The sequence below is a fragment of the Mytilus galloprovincialis genome, chromosome 8 (assembly GCF_965363235.1).
Source record: "Mytilus galloprovincialis chromosome 8, xbMytGall1.hap1.1, whole genome shotgun sequence".
In the NCBI taxonomy this organism is placed as follows: Eukaryota; Metazoa; Mollusca; class Bivalvia; order Mytilida; family Mytilidae; genus Mytilus; species Mytilus galloprovincialis.
In genome coordinates this window covers 63,180,030-63,197,616 of record NC_134845.1, presented here as the reverse complement: position 1 = coordinate 63,197,616, position 17,587 = coordinate 63,180,030, and the positions used below count along the sequence as shown (strand labels likewise).

At 32.8% G+C, this 17,587-nt stretch overlaps 1 long non-coding RNA gene across 1 annotated transcript; it reads right to left on the bottom strand.

The window, feature by feature from the left end:
• Positions 1 to 2,027: 2,027 nt before the first annotated feature.
• LOC143043439 (uncharacterized) lies at positions 2,028 to 15,776 on the bottom strand. Its single transcript, XR_012968388.1, has 4 exons — positions 15,683 to 15,776; positions 6,462 to 6,540; positions 4,849 to 4,947; positions 2,028 to 2,390 (listed from the first exon to the last, which is right to left on the bottom strand). It is a non-coding gene; the product is annotated as an uncharacterized LOC143043439 (long non-coding RNA).
• Positions 15,777 to 17,587: the final 1,811 nt, after the last annotated feature.

The window sequence follows — 17,587 nt, the reverse complement described above, 5'->3', positions numbered from 1 at the left end:
AAAACTTTGTCAAAAGTGTTACAAGGATTGAAATTGCTTCAGTATACGTTGTATGTAAAAAATAAAAAAAAAAAACCTTAAAAAACCTTAAAAAATATATTATATAATATATTCATATAAAAAAAGACACGATTAAAACTCTTGACTTACCTTATCTGGTCTTCTTTAATCAAGAGTTACGACCATCACAAATTTACGTTACGACCATCCTCAACCTTTTTGTATTTTAGTTACGACTATCATGCTCGAATTTTAGAGCAAAATCAAAGGATAAAACAAATCAAACGAATGGATAGCAACTGTCATATTCCTGACTTGGTACAGGCATTTTGAATGTAGGAAATTGTGGATTGAATCTGTTTTATAGCGGTTTTATAGCGCTAGACCTCTCACCTATACTGGTAAAAATGCCACACATGTGAACATGCGTGACACATGCGTTTCACATGTGTGTCGCACGCATGTGAAAGAGACATTTCATGCCACGCATGTGACACATGTGTGATAAACGAATGTGATACGCATGATATACACATGTGATCATGCGTTTCACATGTGAATCACATGTGTAAGGAAAAACACCTGTGATACATGCGTGATTTCTTCATACAAAAGGCATGGTGCCTGTATTAAAAATTTCGCAAAATGTGTGATACGCATGATATACACATGTGATCATGCGTTTCACATGTGAATCACATGTGTAAGGAAATACACCTGTGATACATGCGTGATTTCTGCATGTAAAAGGCATGGTGCCTGTATTAAATATTTTTCAAAATGTATTCCTATTTGTCCAATTACCATGATCATTGACATGTATCGAAGTTCTAATGTGAATTAAATGGGTTATACATGGGTTTTCCATATATATATACACAGGCAATTTTTATTCAGGTAAATTTCATGTGAGATTCACCTGAAACAAGCTTATACATGAAACTCGCGTTCAATAAATGTGAATTGAGCTCAGCTAACATGAAATTCATGTAAAATTTTTCATGTGAAGCTAACCTGAATTGAGCAATCGTATTAATTTTTCTAAAATGAAGGTGAAGGTGAATTGAGCACCAATCACACAAATTCACAGTATTTGAGCATATTTTAGATAAGTCAATGCTAATCTAGTGCACATTCTATTTTGATATAAATAAATATTCTTCTTGGTCTTGACTATGTGTTCATACTTCAATTGTATTTTACTTTCTTGATCCTTATCAATACAAATCCAAACTCACAATATCTCCAATGCAAGAGACAAGATGTAATAAAACAAAGAAGGCAAGCAAATATCCAGGTTACCTTAAGTTCACTCCTAGAATTTTGTTGGTTATGTTCAAGTCGCAATATTTTTTTAAAAAGTGATGTAAGGATTGGTAATTCAATTATAGAATATGTATGCACTGATGAATATTTCATTTTTAATATGTATATATAAGTCATTTTGTGGTTATCAGTCATGAGACAATCCAATCCCATTGTGGAAATTGTCTTACTTGCAAGATGCCAATGCTTCTTTAAAAATTTTGAAGAAAAAAAGTAGTTTACCCTGCCACATATTCGTGTGCCTGTTTTAAGCCAGGGTTTCAGTGGTTGTCTTAAGTCTCATCCTAATAAAAAGCATATCTAAAAAAAATTGTGTTAAAAGCAGTTCATTGATTGGTATAGACTCTGGTTAATTAAGTAGATCATGACATTGTTTAGACAACTGTTTATTGTTGAGGACTGTATGTTAGCACCTGAATGCCTTTCATATGTTTTTGTTGTTGTGTAGCTGTCTGATTGATTAATACCTCATTTCGCATTATATTAATAAATTGAAATAGAAAGGTTCTGTTAAATATATTTGATATGCCATATTAAATGCCTTACAGTTATTTACAACTGTTTCCTTCTTATTTCAAAACAAATTTTGACAAACAACAAACATATCTGGCATATACACTAAATTTAGTCCTGGTATCTATGATGAGTTTTTTTTATACCATTGGAAAATTTCAAAGTTTGGCTTCACAATAATATAAAAGTTCTTGTTATTTCAAATATTTATATAAAATTCAGTTTAAAACATGCATTATTCATTTTTAGACTATAATTGTCATTTTGACACAATAATTTGAATTTGAATTGTCATGATTGTATTATATTCTGAAAGTACTTGTGTTGGAAAAAATATACACAATATTTAATTCCATGTGTTTGAGATTTCTTGAATACATCCCTCCCATATCATGTCATTGTTTAAGAGTTCTCTCCTGCATGTATCTGCTGTAATTGCTATTTGTACCCACGGCTTCCTTCATACATTTGCACTTATCCTTCTAAGATGTTGCTTGAATGATAAAATCCTGTAATACATTATCAGCCATCAGACTCTTGGAATACAGTTGCTGTAATTAAAAAAAAAAAAAAATAACCATAAAATATTGGCTTACCAATCAAGCAAAAATGATAACATAAATTTGATAAGTAATGATTTACCAAACTTACATATATATATACAAAAATATCGTGTGAACAACTGGAGTGGAGAAACAATAGTTGTTGTTTTTGCTACATGTATTTATCATGGTTGTTTTTTTTCGCTTTTATGTAAATCAGGCCCTTAATTTTCTCTTTGGAATTGTTTTACATCTGTCATTCCAGGACATAGCTTGCTTGATGCTGTATTGGTTTTGCTCATTGTTGAAAGCTGTACATACATGTAAAGTGATCTTTAGTTGCTAACATTCAGTCATTTTGACCTGATGAATAGTTGTCTCATTGGCAATGATACTACATATTTTCCTTTTTTTTTTTAAATAATGAAAATTCTAATGCAACAACGTTTGTAACGTTCATTTTGATTGGATAACTTCACTTTCTTACATGGCATCAATTGACAATTGATGCTATGGGACAAACGCGCAAGCACAGACGGCATATGACAGATTTTAAATACATGTTTTAACGTTGTTTTCTGTCAGTTTCATTAGAATGGAGATAACAATATTGTATTTTAAGCTCCGACGGCATCAATTGGGGATTTGATGGTCGCAAATACCCGTTTACTGTCTCCGCTAACGCGTCGCCAGTAAACTTAATTTGCGACCATCAAATCCCCAATTGATGCAGTCGGAGCTTAAAATAAAATACAGTTATCTCCTAACTAACTCTATTCATGCATGTGTACTACACATTACCTGTGTATATAATATGTATGGCATTTGGACCTAAATTGCGACCAATTTAACCAGATACTCCGCAGGGTGCAGCTTTATACGACTTCAGAGGTCGAACCCTGAAGGTTGAGGCAAGTATGGACACAACATTCAAGCTGAATACAGCTCTGAATTTGGATTGTGATTAAATAGTTGACACATCATAGGTTTCTGACACAGAATAAATGTGGACTAATGAACTTAATTTTTTTTTTTTGCTTTTGAGCAATTTACTATGCTGTTGAATATTAATCCTCTCAATGAAAAAATATTTGAAGAAATTTTCTTTTTAAATTCTGAAATCTAAAATGAGAAAAAAAAAAAATTGTCCCCACCCCAATTTTTTTTCCACGTCCCCCTTTCTCTTATTCCAAAAATGATCTCAATTCAAAATTCTAATGGAGTTTGCAACAATAACTACTCATTTAAATACATCATAAAATATTAAAATATAAAATGTCATACAGTCATGGTTAGAATTAATAGTAACTTCTAAAAAAATAAATGGGGAATGTGTCCAAAAGGACACAGATGATGCCCCCGCTAGCATATAACGTTATAAAGGGACATAACTCAAGAACTGTAAAAGTGAAGCTGCCAAAAATTGAACTTAAACTGAGTTTAGAGGTAATAAGCATTATATACACATTTCATTAAATTTAGTTGAGACAAACTTAAGTTAAGAGAACAGAAACTAAAAAATTCTTCAATTTTTCCACTTGTAAAGGGGCATAACCCTAGAATGGTAATCAGAGTGCTTGTAATCACTGAATGGTGAAGATTGCTTTAATTTATCAGTTGGTAGTTAAGTGAATATTGCATTGTATATTGTACATTTTATATAGCCGACAACGTGATACCAATATAAGAACGCTGACATTTTGCGGTCGTATAAAAACGGGGACCAAATTGAAAAAACTTAATACAGGGTTTGATTCAGCATCTTAAAGAACCCCAAGAATTCAAGAATAAAACCCCATTGAAATTGGTCTAGAAATAAGCAACTTTACTTATACAAAGTATTAGAGAAGTATTGTTTTTGGCCCCTAATTCATAAACAGTTTGTGTGCCATAACCATTGATAACCCCCAAAATCAATCCCAACCTTTTTTTTTGGTATGGAACCTTCAAGTCCTTGTGGTACAATTTCAGAAAGATCCATACACTTATACACTTGTACGTAATTGTCTGGAACCTAGGAAAATACTCATTTTGACCCCCTTTGGGCTCCTTGTTCCTAAACTGTTTGGACCATAACCCCAAAATCAATCACAATCTTCCTTTTGTAGGTTCAAACCTTGTATTCAAATTTCATAGAGATAGAGATCCATTTACTTAAACTAAAGTTATTGTACGGAAACTATGTCCAGTGGCAAATATTTTATGTATTCAAAACAAGAACAACTTGTCAATTCATAATATACATTGTATAGGCCAGTCTGACTAGGTAGGTTTGTAATATAAATGCTAATTATTTGAACTTCTGAGTGTGTGCGTATGGAGCAGGAGGGGATCAGGGTAAGGATGCCTTGAAGCATACTTGACATTGGAAAGAGAGAAAAATAAGCAAGTGTACATGTACAATTGTACTTGAGAACAGAGTGCATTAAATTATTTATATTTACTGCAATTCTGCAGATGAACATACTTTGATATCAGTTCTTTTTGCAGGACATTCACACCTACATGTACAGTACATGTTCACCAGTGGTTTTAATACTGTACTTTCCATTCTTTTGGTAACAAGCTAAAATTGTATAAAATCTAAATTATTTAATCAAGAAGTCCATGAAGTCCAGACAAAAACTAGATGTAGTATGAACATATTGAACTGATGCTCACTAATTTATACCTTTGCAGAACTATATGTACTTTTACTTTTGAGTGAATGCAAAGAACATGTAAGCAAACAACAGAAAGAAGATCAACAGCTTAGCTAATAAATATATGTACAGTATGAACTTTCTGGTTTTAATTTATCTATTCTGCTGTACACAGTTAAAAAATCATTCTAGGCATTAATTACTGTCAGATGTTTATTTAGATCTTGTTTTGCTGTTTTGAGTTAATAGGCAAAAATGTTAAAATACACCATTTTGATATAGGAAAGACTAAACTCATGAACATTAGAGCTGGTAGAAGTTTCTATAATTTTGATATTATTTGTCTCACTGGTACATGTAGTACACTACACTGTAAAAATCTTTTTGAGAAAGAGCAGGTGCGATTTTTTTAATTTGAATTTAATGCACTACAAAAGAACTGTGTTCTCGGGCCTGTTGTCATTTGTGTTATAATCCGTACTTCAGGCATTTAACAAAAGAACAACCTTTCAATGTACATGTATCTTGCCAATGTGTGAATAAATTTACTGTCAAAAAACACGTCTTGTGTGTGTTTTTGTTAGATGCATTTCTTTTTTGTATACTGTATAGATCTGGTGAGTTAAGCCCTTTTCACATCAATATACATGTACCAGGTTAGGTGGGTTTGGCACCACAAACTGCTAGCTATATAGTCTAGCCCCCATCACATCCTTCAATTAGTATGTGCCTGTCCCATGTCAGAAGCCTGTAATTCAGTTTGAATTGTTTTACAAATTTTTCGTTTTCATTTAGGGTCTTTTTATATACCAAACTACTGTAAATTCAGAAATTATTGTGAGGTTTTTATTAGCATGATTATTGCTAAAAATGGGACATATTTTTTATGAATTTAACAGGATTTTTCTCAAAATCCTAAAAATTAAACTTGCATTTAAGTCTTAAATGATAAAATCAGAGGCGGATTTAGGTGGGGGCCAAGGCCCCCCTTTTCTGGGAAAAATTTGGTTGATTATATAGGGAATCACTGAATCATGACCGGAGCGGGCCCCCTTTTAGGCAGTCAGTGGGCCCTCACTTATGAAAATTTCTGGATCTGCCACTGAAAATGGCAATGGTGGCAATAATAAATGCACACAATATTTCAGAATTTACAGTATATATGGTATAATGTATGGGCTTTGCTCATGGTTAAAGGATGTATGGTGACCTATAGTTGTTAACTTTGATGTCATTTGATCTCTGATGGAGAGTTGTCTTTTCTCATTAGTGTAAACAATTATTTTTTTTAAATAATTAGGTAATTTAAACATTACAATATAAGACACTTTTATTAGTATTAGGATTGGAAAACAAGTGAATTTTCACTTTTACACAAATTCCTCTCTTTTCTTATTGGCAATCATACTACATTTTCTTATTTTCATATTTACATTACCTTTCATCTTCTTGAGCGGTCCACTTCCTCAGTACAACAAATGGGTCCTAAAAGCATGATTTTGAGTTGGCTAAAAAACCTATAAGATATATTATGATACAATTAACAGGTTTCTTTGCAATTATCTGGCAAATCACTAAAAAAATTAAGCATATAAGAGTAGTTAAATAAATGTATTCTCCAATAAATACATACATTTCCCCAGTTGACAAGGCAAAACTAAGGAGGGAGCCGCAATATTGAATTGATTGGATCAACAAAGGTTCGATTTACTACAATGTTGTCATTAACACTTTCACTACTGATTTTATTTTTTCCGCGGGTTTCTGTGGCCGAGGCAAATTTGCACGCTCAGATTCCCCAGCCTGAATTAATTTCGTGATCGGTGCTTCAAGAAAAGTTGCAACTTGAAAAACGTGCTGAAACTCGAAAACGACGGCACAGATTGCAAACAAAACTGAAACGGAAGTTGAATAGATTGCTATGTTAAATATTTTCCATGTCTTATCAAATTGAAACGAAGAATAAAGTCTTTATGATGTTTAAAAGTTTGATTTTGTTACCTTGTTTGCTCAATGTTGCCATAATCTCGATACTGAAAACGTGTAAAATGCATTTAAAACGTATAATATTCGGCAAATCGCTATTACCGAGTCTGCTCATTTATCTTATCAATCGTTTTGGTTATTCAAGCATCGTTTATGGCAAGTTCGAAGCTTTTTATCTTTCATTATTGACCGTTTTGACTTTCCGTTTCCGACCGCCATTTGTACTGATGAAAAGACAACTCTGTCAATCGACGAACGACTACTCTTTTTCAATGTACAATAATTTATATGGAACCACAGATACGTTGTTAATTCAAAACACTGTTAAATTTGATAAGAGCCATTATCAAATAAATTAGATATGAAATTTATGATTCATACTCCAATGTATAAATGCCACTATTTTGTTTTAGAAACTCTGCAAAAAAAAAAAAAAAAACTTTGCAAAAAAAAAATAAAAAACTTTGCAAAAAAAAAACAAACTTTTCAATGCAAAAATAAATGCTTTACAAAAAACTTTCTAAACTCAGTTTCAGGAAAGACAAATTATATTATGCCTTGTTTCAATCAGCTCTTGCAACTTATTTTAGAAAAATAGAGCAGAATAGCTGGTCAGGAATATCAGTTATTCCTATACTATTAAATATAGAAATAATTTATCAGAATCATCATTATGTACAAGAACATTTGTAGTTGGCTTTTTTTCAGGCAAAGGTAACTTTCAACTTTCTCTATTACCAATTGTAATTCCCCAATATGTTACAGCTTTATTCATGGATTTACTATTTGTATTTCCAGTTTTAAAATCACTGAGTTTTCAAATTTATTTTAGTTACAAATTTCATTGATGAAACTTTAAGTTATATTGTATACAAGTGTAAATTAAAAACAACGTTCAAACCTATATTTGTGTTCTTTCACTATAAAAATGAAATTCTACATTCATTTATTGTGTACACACATAACAGGTATTCTCAATTCTTGATCATTCAGTGCAGGTTTTTTTACCATATCAAGTTACAAAACTTTAACGTAGAAACTGATAAATATTTAAGCAAATTCCTTCTTTTTATCAATACTGAATACATGTATAACTAAAGTCTTCAAAATAATTTATAAATTTTCAACAATAAGATTTAAACGAACAAGAACTAAAAACAACCAACATTCAGTGACTCACCTATGAATTGTGTGCCATTCACTCAAGGATCATTCCTTTGTAATTCTCTTGCTTTTCCTCACATTTTTTACATCAATTGTCATGATTGTTCAGTTAATTAAAGGTCAATTTGAAAAAAGTTTAAAAGTTATAACGCAAATCCATGAATAAAACTGGAACAATAAACGGTATTAAACAAAGAACACAAAGTCAGTCTACCAGTAAATCTTCTCTGTATGGTAAATTGTGAAGCATTGAGGCATACAGAGATGTTTGCCACATACTGAACACCCATATTTAGTTTGTCTCATATTGTCTTGCTTGCCATTCTTTTGTCTCATATAACATACATGACACCTGCCTTTACTATTTAAAGTTGTAGGCATGTGTCTTTGAATTAATCTCTGGTCAGGGGCAAGTAATGGCCTTCCTCTCCGTACCCCGGCAGAATATCCATTTATCAATCCTTTTATCAGCAAACAAGAAAACTGAAGGAATGTTAGGTTTGATGAATGGTTTGGACTTAATGTAAATAATCTGTAGACATTAAATTTAACCATCTCAAGTAGACTAAAAAATACTTTTTTTGGCCATTTTAAGGTTTTCTGGTGATAACAATAATACTGAATGTATTGATCTGCCTTGTCAACACCACCCATATTTGAAGTGTAGTCAACAATAGCAGATGGGCAATTAAACTCCTGTCTTGCAAATTGGCCGTCAACATTTACTGCACGAGTAACTTGACCAATGCTTTCATTGTGTATAGTAGACAAAACCGATACATTTTTTTTGTCCCTCCAAGACACCGCTAACAAAGCACCTTTTTGCCTGAATTGATGGTCTCCACGAGTTACAATATTAACTGGCTTTTTACACATGATATCTTTTGGCAGACCTGCCCTAGTGTTACGGACTGTACCACATGCAGCTGTGTCATAATTCTCCCACAACTCTAAATAAAGGTTAGGCGATGTAAAAAAATTATCGGTATACACATGATACCCCTGACCGGCAATATTTGCACCTTCTAAACAATTCTTTACTACCGAAGAACTCAGACTGCCCTCTGTTCTAACTGTTCTGCCTGGATACACATCTATGTATTGTATGTAGTTGTTGGCAGATTCTGCCAGCATCCAAATCTTTACGCCCCATTTATGTGCTTTACTTGGTATGTATTGTTTTAATAATGTTCTCCCTTTGAAAGGTACCATACACTCGTCAATGGTGACATTTCTTTTTGGTATATATTCCAAACCAAATTTAGTATTTAAATGGCTAACTACAGGTTTAATTTTATACAAGGGATCATAATTAGGTTCACCTTGTCTAGGTTCATTTGCAACGTTAGAGAAATGGAGGTACCGCAATATTTGGGTGTATCTGTCTCTGGTCATTGTTGATGAAAATATTGGGGTGACCATGATTGGGTCTGTTGACCAATATAACTTTGTGGAAGGTTTGCGATTAATTCCCATTTGGTATGTAAGACCAAGAAATGCTTTTAATTCTGGTAAAGTTGGGATGCTCCAAGGCATTTTGTTTTCATTTGGCCTGTGCTGAATGTTATAGTTGGCATAACTATCTGTTTTGTTTATAACAAACTCAAGAAAATGATCATCCATGTAGAGCTGCCAAAAATCTAAGACTTCTTTTTCAGCACCCATGACGCGACTTGGCCCAGTATTGCCACGAGGGGTAAATAAATGTGGAAGACCCCTTTCAAAAATATCAAACCCAGTGTGCCATCCATCACCACCATCTCCTCTCTCATCAATATGCACCTCCTGCTCCCCTTCATCCTCATTTTCAGACTCATTTAAATCCCCATCACTGTCATCCCCTATCCCCTGTTCACTCAAAATAAGTCTCAACCTTTCCTCAGCGGCCAAGACCTCTTGTTCGGCATTAATTACATCAGTTTCACTAAATCCTTCAAAGTCGCCGTCAGATTCGTCTGACGACATTTTTAGACTGCAATAGTAGCAGACGAACTTTTACTTCCTTAATTAATTTCGTGCATTTTCCCGTACATTCCAAACCCAATTATCTTTCGCCCTCGAAATCGGTGACAAAAAAATAATACTCCATGCAATCTTACCTGTCTTGTGCCTACTTGTGGGAAAAAGGGCTTACCAATGATCGCTTTCATAATTTATAAATATATATTGAATCATTTATTATTATTATATATCTAACACTACCTATGAAATGTGAAGGGCTTCATTAAAACAGCGAAATCAGCCGTACTTCCACTGCTTGTTATCGAGAGGAGCCATTTTGAATCCTCACATGACCTCAAAACGTGTTTCCGGTTCTAATTTTAGAAAATAAAATTTTCTGATTTGATTTATTTACCTTTCACGATGTTATTAATGCTGTTGAAGAACTGAAATATGACCTTCAGACATCGTAGATTTTAATTGAAGCATTGATTTCAACTGTTAAGAACGACAAATAGCGTAAAATTGCGGCTTTTAGTTGGACAATATGTATGTATCCTGAAAGATACACTCGCCCTGCGCATCATGTATCCTCAAGGATACATCCGCCCTGCGCATTGTGTATCCTCAAGGATACACTCGCCGCGAAAGGGTTAAAGGGAAACTTTTTTTTCAAAACATACAACACTTTTTATAAATATTCTTAAATGTAAATCGCAGAGAATATATGTTATGTTGTGTTATGTATTAAGAATTCGATTTCGGCTTTTTTTTGTGTTCTGTTCCTATTGCTGCAAAGTAGTTTTATTGTGAGTTTATATATGAATTGATATTACAAATATGTGTTTTTGTAAGATTAAAATGTCACGATATAATTCTATACGGTATTTACCTGGGTTTTCAAACATTTTAGGTGCAAACGACCTTGTATTTCCAGACTCCCCTTGTCTTGTTTTTGTCATTCTTTCTGAATATTCAAGATAGTGCTTTCCTTCAGATGTTGCTTTCATTGTTACATCACCAAATAACATATCTGTATGCTCTTGTCTACTTCTCATTCCAAAATGGAGACTGTTATTTAACCATACTGTGTTTGTTAAGGCTTCAGGGTTACCTAAAATAACATAAATTGAATATGAAACGATGCGAAATTACATGTATATTATATACGAATACAAATGCAACTACCTTTTTTTCTTTTATTGAAAGAAATTCTATAAATTGAGAGGAGAGTCTCTGGAAATTACTTTTTTAGTTATAGAAAAAAAAAATACAACCATAGTTTATTGTATAACTGAAACTTTTGACGAATTTTAATAACTATCCTATTATTAAACGGGAACTGTGTTTTAACTATAAAATAAATTTTGATCAAAACTTACTTATTCCTAGCAGATTTTTGTTGAACAAGGAATCAATTTCATCAGAAGTGAAGGGGTCTGCACGTCTTTTTTTGTTTCCAAGTCCTTTCCCTTTTAATGCTTTACGCTTCGCTCCTAGAACATCCCGAGAGTGTGCAAATTCCTTGTCCTTTAATATACTGATGTTGCTTTTTTCATTCAGATATCTGTGTATGGAGGATTGTATGCATTTTAGTGAATCCGGCTCATATTCTTTTCTATCTTTTGTCCGTACTGCTATAAAAAATCTGGCCAGATACAAATTCATGGCTTCAACAGGAATATCCTCTGGATTGCGTAATTCTCCGATACTTGTCAACCAGTCCTTCAGAATTTTAATGTCACTTACTGTTTTTTTTCTCGTATTGGCGTTTTTCATTAGTTCCACAAAGTCTCCCGTTTCGCCATCTCCCACTGCGACGAAACGAGCACCGTCACCGTCATTGTTCGCCATTGTCGTTAAGGACGCAATGACGTCACGTCATTTAGAGGGCACAATATGAATATCGCTTTTTTGCCCCGGGCAATTTTGAGGTTATTGCATATGCAAAACCTAAGGTATTCATAACAAATATGTGATAAATAACTTTATTTGGCTCATCAAAGTTATGGACATTTATAATTCAATTAGATTGTTCTCGAAAAAAGGAAGAAATTCGTCTTCGTCACAATTGTTCCAAAATGCATACGCCACTGGAAGTACACTTATACCGAGGGATGTGAATATTTTCCGGGAACACTATAGAGTATCAAAGTTTCAAATCAATTTCGGGATTTATTTTTTCTCTAGATATTCAATGACAGCAATTTAAAGAAACTGCTTGTCCGCTTTAGTGGTATTCTTGCCAGTTGAAACAGACTTATAATTACATTAAAAAATAGGGAAGGATGACATTAAATTCGTTGTCTTTTTTTATACATCGTTGGTCAAATAGCTAAAGTATTATATATAGTTACGGTGTGAGACGAAGAGTATTTTATGAAGGACATATTCCCGATTATGTATAAATTTTGTTGATGTTTTTCACACTTGAAAAGCATATCTGTTCGTAATTTGTCGATTCCATTCCAATTAGATCCTTTAATTTCCTGTCAATTTTTTTAAACATTTTTCTTTTTAAATATCTGAAGTCTTCATGTGTTGTCAGATTTAAAATATTTTGTTGAGCACATTAATTTCTAAATAGGTAATTAAAGATCACTTTGGATGGACTAAAATATATAATTGCAATTGTTAATGATCTGTTTGAAATATTTAAGGCTGCCGATCCTTATTTGAAATAGTACAATTTTTAGTTCATAAACTCGTGTTTAGAAGGCTATTTTTATTTATAAATTCTTCAATTAAAATAATTCAGTGTTTTATCGTTACTAAAGTAATCAAAAGTCATAATTCATTAAAAAGTGATCTTATGCAAAATATAAAAATATACAACAGCTATCCAGTTATTGTGCGATCTTATTATTCCCGTTAATTAATTTTAATTTTTTTTTTTACATTCATGTGTCTGAAATTTTGTCGGAGTCCCGTTTACAATTATGTTGTTCACACCTGAATGCCAGTGAACCGTGACGCCTAGATTTCACTGAATGAGGATCAAAGGATTAGAATTACATAATGCTAATCTTTTAATTACCTTGAGTTAACCTACGCATTCAACATTCTTTAGGTGTCACAAAACAATACACATTTTATTTCCACCGTACAAGCAAGTGAAAATGTTTGCTGTAATGAAGCAAAAACGTCAGAATACAAACATGTATTTTTAATACACTTTTGATCATGTCAATTTCATATGTTTGTTTAAAGTATTTGTACAAAACAAATCATAAAAATGTTCTATGTATGAATTAATTTTATTATTAAAATTCGTTTTAAAATATCCACACGATCTAATTTTAAAAGTTGCATGGCTATCACTTATTTTTCGTTGGTTAATAGCTACACCAAAAGTCGTCGATGCGCTTTAAATCGCGTAATTAGATTGTTAACGAACAAGACTTAAATGAGATATTTTCACTCCCGGCATGCATCAAAGACTTAAACTACGTCACATAAGTCAGGAAGCTTCAAGAAATAAAATTAATAATTCCCAATTTTCTTCTTTATTAGATTTCATATCAAAATAAAACTTGGTGAATATGTTTTTTATGGTATTATGAACATAATAAGATGATAAGTGAAAAATCGCGATTTATCCCTTTAATAGAACAACACCATCTCCAATTCACTGTTTTACAGTGATTTTATCCAAATTTGAATCGAAGAGGCAACTTATTAACCTCCAATTTGTAAGTTTTCATTTGTATGAAGTCATATTTAGCCATGACGTCTTTGCGCGAAAATCATTCATGAAGTTTCACAGATTTTTTTTGTATGTCAAATTTATACATTTTTTCAAACTCCATCGTATTATATCTTTTTGTTATGAATTAGAATCGGAATACCAGTACTGTAGGTGAAGAGTTGTCACCGTCAATTGTGGATTTGACGGTTGCAAATGCAGTTTTACTGGTGACAGTCACATTTTTTTTTAAATCTGGGTAGATAAGTTTTCATTTTTTTAAAGTAGGGCAAGTTGGCAGACCTTTATAACATATATATAAAATTTTAAAATCCCACCTGCGCTTTCTCAATGAAATTTTTACAGTGTGCTGTACTACTTTTGGGACAAATTATATCAAAATTATAGAAAACTTCATCGGCTCTAACTCAAAATATGGACAATTTTATATATCATGTATATAGGGCGTCTTGAAATCTTTTGACAGCTTCCGATGTGCTAATTTTTAACCTTTTTCAGCTGGACCAAATTCTACTTTCCTAAAAAAAATTAGGGACCCAAATTTTTTTACACTGTAATTTCACCCCCTTTCTTGCAATTTGAGGCATTAAACATGGAGAAATAAATTTGGAAGGGGTATAAAAATTAATGGCAAGTAACCCACTGTCAACACTAGGGACTATATTCGTGAATAACGAAAATCAAGGGACGACAATTGCGGTCTCGGACCTTATGCATCTTTATTGACAACATATACCATGATGTATACAGTAAAAAAAAGAATATGAACTCGTGATACACACAGAAACGTAAACAAAAGAAATGAGCAGTGCCTTTTCCTTTCATAAAAAAGTGCCCTGCCCTCCACTGGCACCCTGCCCCTTTTGATTTCTAGCTGGAGCACTGTATATTGATGTTGTATTCATTTAGATTTTTCCCCAAGTATTAAAGGTGAGTTGTCACTGTCATGACTATTGGCAGGAGTATAATTAGGGATTGAAGTATGAGCATAAAAGCATAAAAGATTTATTCAAAGTCAGTTATACATATAACAATACAACATAATTAAGCTCTGTAGAGCTTTTATCTGACATATATAAAGCTGTCGGATAAAAGCTGAAGTTCAAATTATGGCATAGTAGCCCACATGTTATATTTTTTACACAATTTATATAGTTCTATAAAAGAAAAGCAGAAGTTTTAGAGGCCCACTCCAAATTTTAGGGGCAAATGGGCGCCTGCTAATTTCAAACCTGGATATTTAACTGGATTTGATCCAAAGTTGCATATAAAGTGGGGTGAGTTGGTAAGGTAGTTCCCAATTGGATTTTCAAGGGTTTAGGGGGGGGGCTATGATGAAAATGTTATCCTGCATTGTCGTTACTCTTTTTTTTTTGGGGGGGGGGGGTCCTGGCTTTCAGATTTTTACTCAAAACTAGTCCTCGATATTTCAATTTCATCCAACCCCCAACCACCCCCTTTTCTCCCATACAATTCAAATGGTAGATGAATGAGACTGAGCTCCCTAAAAAAGAGTGGAGCAATTTAAAAAAACAGGCCGTGTTGTTAAAAAAAGTGGGGCGTTTGGCGTTTTACCAGTGGGGCGAGCTTTGCTTCCGTTTTTGTCAATTTTTGACTGATTTTCGGGGTTCACATGCATGATGTGGATAAAGTGACTATATATTTTTTCATGAAAGTATAAAACTAGTCTAACATCATCCTAAAAATGTGCATGATTATATTTACCTTTCATTGGACAAGTACACAATAAGTTATCCGGACATGCGGATACACTTTTGTTGCGATGACTTTTTAAAATGTATGTTTCGTTCCCCGGTTTCCAGTTAATCGGTAATGTAACCCATTTCAGTATATCTGTTTACAATAGCTTTTTGAACCATCTGTTTGAAAAACCAAAGTTCTTTGTATCAACTGTCTGACCATTTCAAACATCAGCAGACGAGCGTCCTTTCGCGTCATATTATACAAAAACGACCACGGTGAAAAGATTTCCGGTTTTCCGTATTCGAGGATCCAAGCTTTCGTACATTTACGTATAAACTATAATATCATATCATTTATGTGAGAGTTAACTTAGTCTGGAATCGAGAGTGGGAAATTAAATAAGGACCAAAAAAACAACAAAGTTAGTTAAAAAGCAATAATATAGAATAAAGGATCATTATTCTCAGAGCATAATATATAGTGTCTCTGGAAGAATCATGAGAATAAAGAAAAACTAAATAAAGGATATTCAATCAATTATCTATTATTTATAACTCATTCACATTTTGTTCCATTCATAATTAAATAACTGTGCTGAGGGGGGCATGATGGTGAAGTTTGGAAAATTGACAAACGAGAATTACTCTAAATCAGAGAATAATTAAATGTAACTGTTAGACAGTTAGAGTGTAATAAATAAAATATCATGTACATATATTTTACAAAATGAGGTCACAGAAAACACAAATTTTTGTTATTACTAATAAGAGTCTGCAATTTGAGTATCACTGTCAGTGGCGGTTCCAGAGGTAGGGGCAAAAGGGGGGCGTAGAGGGGCGTACGCCCTCTTTGCTGGGACATTTTTTTTTTTTGTAAACTGATTAATCAGACAAGACTTCAAGACAAGACTTCGAGAATTTTGCCATTTCCCGTGTATTTTTTTTTCATGCGACAATTCTTTACCTTAAATGATGTTTTTTCCTGGTATTTACTGATTATGTTAAAGTCGTGTGATTCGCTATAGTGGAGTTGACCAGTTCGCCGTAAAAACGTCACTCAGTCATTTTGAAATTCAAATTACAGTAACACATGGATAGACTGAGGATGACAATCATGACTGTGACATCTTCAAAGCGACACAGGATTGAGCAAGAATGTATTGACTTCTATTTCACAATTCCACGAGACAGAAACGGTTATACTCTAGCTATTACACTTTCATAAAAAAAAAAAGCAATATTATTTACCTACGAAAACATGTGTTACCCAAAACGCCTCAGCCTATTTTAACTAGAAATAACATAGCTGAATGATGATCCTCAGTCAACATAAGCTCTAGATACGAACCATTTGTTTGAGAAGGCAGTCTGAGATGTTTGAAAGAAAAAATCTGACTCTGGTTTTTGCCTTTTAAAAACAAAAATTATGGCCGTATCTGGATTGAAAACAATAATCTTGTCCACTTTTTTGCTTTAAGAAACGAAAATTTCGAACAGAATTATTTAGTATTAAGGTAGCACAATACAAAAATTTTTCATTTCCAATCAGACATCTTTAAACTGATGTAATTTCACTAATCCTTCTTTAAATTTTATAAATGAGGTACCAAAAGAAAGAAGAATGATTAATCTTCCAAATTGTGATAATTTCATTATGACATAATTATTACATAATCAATTGTTATGTAATTAGTTGCTATATTGTGATGTCCATACTTGAATGAATTTAGCTTCTGTGTTATTCATAGCATTCCAAAAAACTTTATAGATTCTTGCACAACACAGTTTGACCTCCAACAATTATGTATTGGCAATGTTAATTGGTCACGTTTGTTTGACTGAACAACCAAACCAGGTAATTTTTAATTTTGATAGCCTCACATGTCATGCATGTACAATGTTAATGTAAATACATTCAGTCATTTTTATAACACAAGGGTTACAAATAAGAATATCCTAAATAAGATATGAAAATCTATAATCAAGTGCCATAACTTACTGTATGAAGCACCTGTTTGTTCTGAGACTACTATAACACATATATATCATGTATATATATATGTG